The sequence below is a fragment of the Bos mutus genome, chromosome 8 (assembly GCF_027580195.1).
Source record: "Bos mutus isolate GX-2022 chromosome 8, NWIPB_WYAK_1.1, whole genome shotgun sequence".
Classification (NCBI taxonomy): Eukaryota; Metazoa; Chordata; class Mammalia; order Artiodactyla; family Bovidae; genus Bos; species Bos mutus.
The window spans coordinates 62170009-62177421 of NC_091624.1; the positions used below are offsets into that span (position 1 = coordinate 62170009).

At 39.1% G+C, this 7413-nt stretch overlaps 1 non-coding gene across 1 annotated transcript; it reads right to left on the reverse strand.

Annotated features, from left to right (window-relative positions):
* Window positions 1-460: 460 nt before the first annotated feature.
* LOC138989054 (U6 spliceosomal RNA) lies at window positions 461-567 on the reverse strand. The gene has a single exon (XR_011465288.1). It is a non-coding gene; the product is annotated as a U6 spliceosomal RNA (small nuclear RNA).
* Window positions 568-7413: the final 6846 nt, after the last annotated feature.

A 7413-nucleotide genomic window follows, 5' to 3' on the forward strand; every position in this document is an offset into this window, starting at 1 on the left:
TCTCTTACTCAGTGCCTTGAATTGACAGAATTTTTATTTACTACTTTTGAAATATACAATTGTAAAATGAAATTTCCTCTTTACTCCTCAAAGTAAGTATCTGCAAGCTTGACGTCACTTTTAGGAAAGAAATATTGGGTTAAGCGAATTAAGATGCTCACTGAACTGATGCAAAACAAGGGGAAGAGTTAGGAAAGGTAAAGCAGCAGGAAGGAAAAACTAGGCAATAAGATCCCTTTGATTTTGATGTGAATGGATTGATCCCTCGTTCTAATAGTTTAAAATTAAAGCATTAAGAGCTGAAAGACTCTTCTTGTTCTATTCTTTAGGCATCTATGCCTTCAAAAAATGTTAGAATTAAATAATAAGTTTTCCAAGCAGCATATGTAAACTATCTTTGCAAATACGTCTGTACTTAGAGATTTTGTGTGTGTGTGTGTGTGTAATAAAGTTTTATTAAAAAAATATGGAACACTTCACGAATTTGCGTGTCATCCTTGCGCAGGGGCCATGCTAATCTTCTCTGTATCGTTCCAATTTTAGTATATGTGCTGCCGAAGCGAGCACTGTACTTAGAGATTTTGATCATGCAACCTGGAAGAACAGATTACTTCCAACAACACAAGAGAAGACTCTACACGTGGACATCACCAGATGGTCAATACTGAAATCAGATTGATTACATTCTTTGCAGCTAAAGATGGAGAAGCTCTATACAGTCAGCAAACACACGACAAGGAGCTGACTGTGGCTCTGATCATGAACTCCTTATTGGCAAATTCAGACTGAAATTGAAGAAAATAGGGAAAACCACTAGACCATTCAGGTATGACCTAAATCAAATCTCTTAAGTGACAAATATATTCAAAGGATTAGAACTGACAGACAGAGTGCCTGAAGAACTATGGACAGAGGTTCATGACATTGTACAGGAGGCAGTGATCAAGACCATCCACAAGAAAAAGAAATGCAAAAAGAGAAAATGGTTGTCTGAGGAGGCCTTACAAATAGCTGAGAAAAGAAGATAAGCTAAAGGCAAAGAAGAAAAGGAAAATATACCCATTTGAATGTAGAGTTCCAAATAATTGCAAGGAGAGATAAGAAAGCCTTCCTCAGTGATCAGGGCAAATAAATAGAGGAAAACAATAGAATGGGAAAGACTGGAGATCTCTTCAAGGAAATTAGAGATACCAAGGGGAAATTTCATGCAGAGATGGGCACAATAAAGGACAGAAATGATATGGATCTAACAGCAGCAGAAGATATTAAGAAGAGGCGGCAAGAATACACAGAAGAACTATTCAAAAAAGGTCTACATGACTCAGGTAACCACGATCACTCAACGTAGAGCCAGACATCCTGGAATGCGAAATCAAGTGGGCCTTAGGAAGCTTCACTACAAACAAAGCTAGTGTAGGTGATGGAATTCCAGTTGAGCTATTTCAAATACTAAAAGATGATGCTGTGAAAGTGCTGCACTCAATATGCCAGCAAATTTGGAAAACTCAGCAGTGGCCACAGGACTGGAAAAGGTCAGTTTCCATTCCAATCCCAAAGAAAGGCAATGCCAAAGAATGCTCAAACTACCGCACAATTGCACTTATCTCACACACTGGCAAAGTAATGCTCAAAATTCTCCAGACAGAATTCAAAAGTATGTGAACTGTGAAATTCCAGATGTTCAAGATGGATTTAGAGAAGGCAGAGGAACCAGAGATAAAATTACCAACATCTGTTGGATCATCAAAGAAACATGAGAGTTCCAGAAGAACATCTACTTCTGCTTTATTGACTACTCCAAAGCCTTTGACTGTGTACATCACAACAAACTGTGGAATATTCTTAAAGAGATGGGAATACCAGACCACCTGGCCTGCCTCCTAAGAAATCTGTATGCAGGTCAGGAAGCAACAGTTAGAACTGGACATGGAATGACAGCCTGGTTCCAAATCGGGAAAGGAGTACGTCAAGGCTGTTATATTGTCACCCTGCTTAATTAACTTATATGAAGAGTACATCATGTGAAATACCAGGCTGGATGAACCACAAGCTGGAATCAAGATTTCTGGGAAAAATATCAATAACCTGAGATATGCCGATTACACCACCCTTCTGACAGAAAATGAAGAAGAACTAAAGAGCCTCTTGATGAAAGTAAAAGAGGAGAGTGAAAATTTGGCTTAAAACTCAACGTTCAGAAAACTAAGGTCATGGCTTCTGGTCCCATGACTTCACGGTAAATAGACGGGGAAACAATGGAAAGAGTAAGAGTATTTCTGGGGGCTCCAAAATCACTGCTGATGGTGACTGCAGCCATGAAATTAAAAGACACTTGCTCCTTGGAAGAAAAGTTATGACCAACCTAGACAGCATATTAAAAAGCACCGACATTACCTTGCCAACATAGGTCTGTGTAGTCAAAGCTATGGTTTTTCCAGTAGTCATGTATGGATGTGAGAGTTGGACTATAAAGACAGCTGAGCAACAAAGAACTGATGCTTTTGAACTGTGGTGTGGAGAGGACTCTTGAGAGCCCCTTGGACAGCACCGAGATCCAACCAGTCCATCCTAGAGGAAATCAGTCCTGAATATTCATTGAAAGGACTGATACTGAAGCTGAAACTCCAATACTTTGGCCACCTGATGTGAAGAACTGACTCCTTGGAAAAGACCCTGATGTTGTTAAAGACTGAAGGCAGGAGGAGAAGGGGATGACAGGGGATGAGATGGTTGTATGACATCACCGACTCGATGGACATGAGTTTGAGCAAGCTCCAGGTGTTGGTAATGGATAGGGAAACCTGGCGTACTGCAGTCCATGGGGTTGCAAAGAGTCAGACATGACTGAGTGACTGAACTGAACTCAACTGAACCTGAAAGAGTCAAAGCAACCTCTTCACATGTTTAACCAACTTCGAGAAAATTGCTTGGTTGGTAGGACACTTCATCTTAGAATATTTTAGCTGAAAACTCATTTTGACCCTGCCCAGGTAAGACCAAGTAGAAATATTTCACAAGATACATTATTTAACTAAGATTGCAATTGCCAAAAGATAAAACCTTAAATTTACTAAATTGTGCAATATGATGTTGTTTGAATAAAGTTCTGACATTGTAGGAAATTCTCTGAAAGCTCGGAGTTGCATAGTGAAAGGTTTGTAAAGGAAGAACTAAAAGCATTTTTCACTAATTCATACAGAGTCTCAAACAATGGTTTTGTTAATAACTTGATGCATCTTAAAAGCAACTGTTTGGAGACCAAACAAATAGAGAAGTATAAAATAATAATCATTGCCTAGATTTCAAAATTTTTGAATTTTATTCATTCGAGAGGATATGGTCCACCTGAAAGTTCTGTTGAAGTAAATGGAAAAAAGAAAGATATCTACACATAGAGAAACTTCAGCCATTTGGAGTTTATACATCACGGTTGGCAGCATGGATGATACTGATTTCAGAAGAAGAAATTGATAAAATGAACATTTTTTAAAATAAGATTTTAATTCAAATTGTCATCATAAGTGGATTTCATAGAACTGGCAGGTTAAAAAAAATAACATTTATTCCTTGGTTTGCACCCTCATGGTAAGGTCTTTGCTCATTTTTTAAATTTATATTTAATATGTGTTAATTTTTATGCTTTTAATTATTGCTTAAAGATAAACCATTTTAATAGTTATACCTCTGAGCAATCAAGATCTTAGTTTTACAAGCAATCTTTGTATTACAAAAAGATGAGTGACGTGCAGGTAAATACACATTTAGATTACATTAAACCCAAGTTTTATTTTTAAGGAATAAAACAGTTCTTGAACAGCTGCACATCTCTCAGTTGGCATTGAATTTTGTTATTGATTTTTCCAAGGCACATGGTCTCCCTCAGCCTTCCTCTTTCACCAGCTTGTGCTCTGGAAACATGGCTACTCAAGCTCCAGGGTGAGTGCATGAAAGTCTGAGGACCCAGGTGGCATCTAGGCGCCCCAGACAATGCACACACAAGCGGCACCTGGGTCCTTCAGTTGCCAAGCTCTCCTTTTCCTTTCCCCTATTTGAGTGACCAGAGGACTTGGCAGCCCTTGCCCTCTGTAGCCCTTTTGGATTGTTCTTTGGCAGGAAACATCTGTGGCTGGGTCTGGCTCCTGCTGGCTCTGATACTGGCTATTCTATAACCAGAGCTGTTCTAAAGTTATCAGATTGGGCCAATGCTAAGTCATCAAAGGAAAAGAAATATAAATTGATGCTTAAATTTTACTTTAAATCAGTCCCACTTGTTTTAGATATGACTTCACTAAAAGGCACGGAAGTCATCCTTCTTCAACTGTCATCTTTCCTGTTACTATTTATTATGTGTCTTCCAAACCATTCTACTATAGTCCACGCACAGTGCTAGGCACTTAGGGATATTATTCCTGATCCTCGTAGAAAACATTCAAGTTAGGCAAATGTCTTCCCATTTTGCATAAATGGCAGTAGTTGAGTTCTTATTCAAGGAGACAATGAACAGAGTTGGGTCTAAAACACAGGACTCTTTAACTTCATTAGCCCATGCTACTTCTGACTATTCATGAAGAGCCATATTGCTACGACAGCATGGCTCTGTCTACCAACTCTCAGCCAAAGAAGTACTTGGTGTTCCCAGTAGCAAAAACACTGAAAACCACTGTTAACTGGGTCCTAGAATTTTAGTACGGAGAAGGCAATGACACCCCACTCCAGTACTCTTGCCTGGAGAATCCCATGGACGGAGGAGCCTGGCGGGCTGCAGTCCATCGGGTCACTAAGAGTCGGACATGACTGAGTGATTTCACTTTCACTTTTCACTTTCATGCATTGCAGAAGGAAATGGCAACCCACTCCAGTGTTCTTGCCTTGAGCATCCCAGGGACAGGGGAGCCTGGTGTCTATGGGGTTGCACAGAGTCGGACACGACTGAAGCAACTTAGCAGCAGCAGCAGCAGCATTTTAATAAGTGTTATTCTCTCATTTCTTTACAATAGATTGGTTCTGCTGCCATACCCAGGAAAGCATACATTTTTCATTTTCCCATTTCTGTGTTATATATTCCATTTACCTCCTTCCTGTTCTTTTTTGCCACTGTTACCATACATTTACATCTCCATATTTTGGAAGCACCACAAAATATTATCCTCTTTCAGCAAATAGCTTTTTAAAAAAATCAAAAAGAATGGTCACATACTGTAAATTAATACAAAATATGAATACCAGTTTAATATATTTATGTAATATAATTAGCATATTTGATAGTTTTTATATATATATATATATATATATATATATATAAAATGCTCAGGACTTTTGAGTCTTCCTAAACGGTCTAGAGTCTACTGTTTTTATCACTTTCCTTTAGTCTAGAGAAATTTTTGTTAGTATTTGTTTTTGTGAAGTCACTCAGTCGTATCCAACTCTTTGCAACCCCATGGTATGTAGCCTGCCAGGCTTCTCCATCCATGGGATTTTCCAGGCAATAATACTGGAATGGGTTGCCATTTCCTTCTCCAGGATCTTCCTGATCAAGGTGTTGAACCCAGGTCTCCTGTATTGCAGGTATTCTTTACCATTTGAGCCACCATGGAATCCCTTTGTTTTTGTGTGGGTTATGCCAATTAAAAACCAAATCTCTTAAATTTTACTCAGCTGAATATCATCATTTTGCCTTTATCTCTGATAAAAGAAATTTCTGGTTGTGGAATTTCAGGTGGATATATTTGTCTTTTAGCACTTTCAGTTCAATTCGGTTCAGTCACTCAGTCGTGTCTGACCCTTTGCGACCCCATGAATCGCAGCACGCCAGGCCTCCCTGTCCGTCACCAACTCCCGCAGTTTACCCAAACTCATGTCCATCAAGTCGGTAATGCCATCCAGCCATCTCATCCTCTGTCGTCCCCTTCTCCTCCTGCCCCCAATCCCTCCTAGCATCAGGGTCTTTTCCAATGAGTCAACTCTTCTCATGAGGTGGCCAAAGTATTGGAGTTTCAGCTTCAGTATCAGTCCTTCCAAAGAACACTCAGGACTGATCTCCTTTAGGATGGACTGGTTGGATCTCCTTGATTGCTAAACTTTTGCTTTCTGACATCCATTGTGTCTGATGAAAAATCATCCATTGTTCACATATTGTCCTGCGTATAGTGTATTACTTTTCTTAAGATTTCATGATATCCTATCTTCGTTTCTCAAAAGTATGACTATGGCATGATTAGGTGTAGTTATTTCATGTTATTTTTATTGTTACTTTTTACTTATATTTTGAAAAAAAAATTACCAAGTGGCTCATTGACTTTTTAAATCTCTACCTGCTATGTTTCCCAACATCATTCATTCTGTCTTTCTTGTTCTGTCTGCCTCATGCCACATTTCTTGGCATCATTTACCTTTACACGGTTTCCTCTCACTCACCATATATCCTGGCCTTGCATTCCTTGCCTTTTATACCTCTCAGTCATGCTCCCTGTTTGGCAGATTACACCCCCATACCATTATGTTATCTGAGCACCCTTTGATTATAAATATTAGACAGAGTTGCTAAGTCACAACTGAAGTGACTTAGCAACTCACTTCAGTTGTGTCCGACTCTGTGCGACCCCATAGACAGCAGCCCACCAGGCTCCTCCATCCACGGGATTTTCCAGGCAAGAGTACTGGAGTGGGGTGTAGACAGAGTAGTTGTCCTAATTGTGAACATTAGTGATAGATGTGGCCACATGTGTTTCTGAGAGCAAGTGGTTTTCCTCTCAGACACTTTGAAGACCCACAGATAATTGCTTTATTAACTTGGCTTTTGTTGAACATTTTTTTTTCTTTGTTTACTTAATGTTTTTTTTTTTTTTTTTATCAGATAGAAGTACCCTGGAACACAGGGATGAGTAGCTCAGTCTCTTGAGAACCTTACATCCTATTTGGAAAGAAAGACCAGGAGACAAACATTACAATCTAATGTTATAAACTTCCCAGGAGAGTTTAAACAAAGCATTATGATAAGGAACAACTTGCTTGTGACTGAGAATTCCATGTGGGAGTATATCATTTTACAAAGAGATGCCATTTGTGCTGTCTTGAAAAACTGAGTTGGAGTTCAACAGATGGAGAAGTGGGGGAGGATTTCAGAGGCAAAAGAAACAGAATGTTAAAAGATATAAAGACCTGAAAAATAATGTTATTTGACAAAGTTCATTTGCTGAAAGGATCCTGGCATGACTTCATGGGGCTTGAGAAGAGGCAGGAGATAGGCTAGGAAACAGGAAATAGTACAGTGGTTTGTCTGGCATGCTAAAGCAATTGTAGTTACTTCTTGTAGTAGAAAGATAATGTACACTTCCAATTATGTCCATGTCTTAATTGCCTAAACCTATGAATATATCACCTAACGTGGCAAACAAGACTATTTAGATGTGGTTA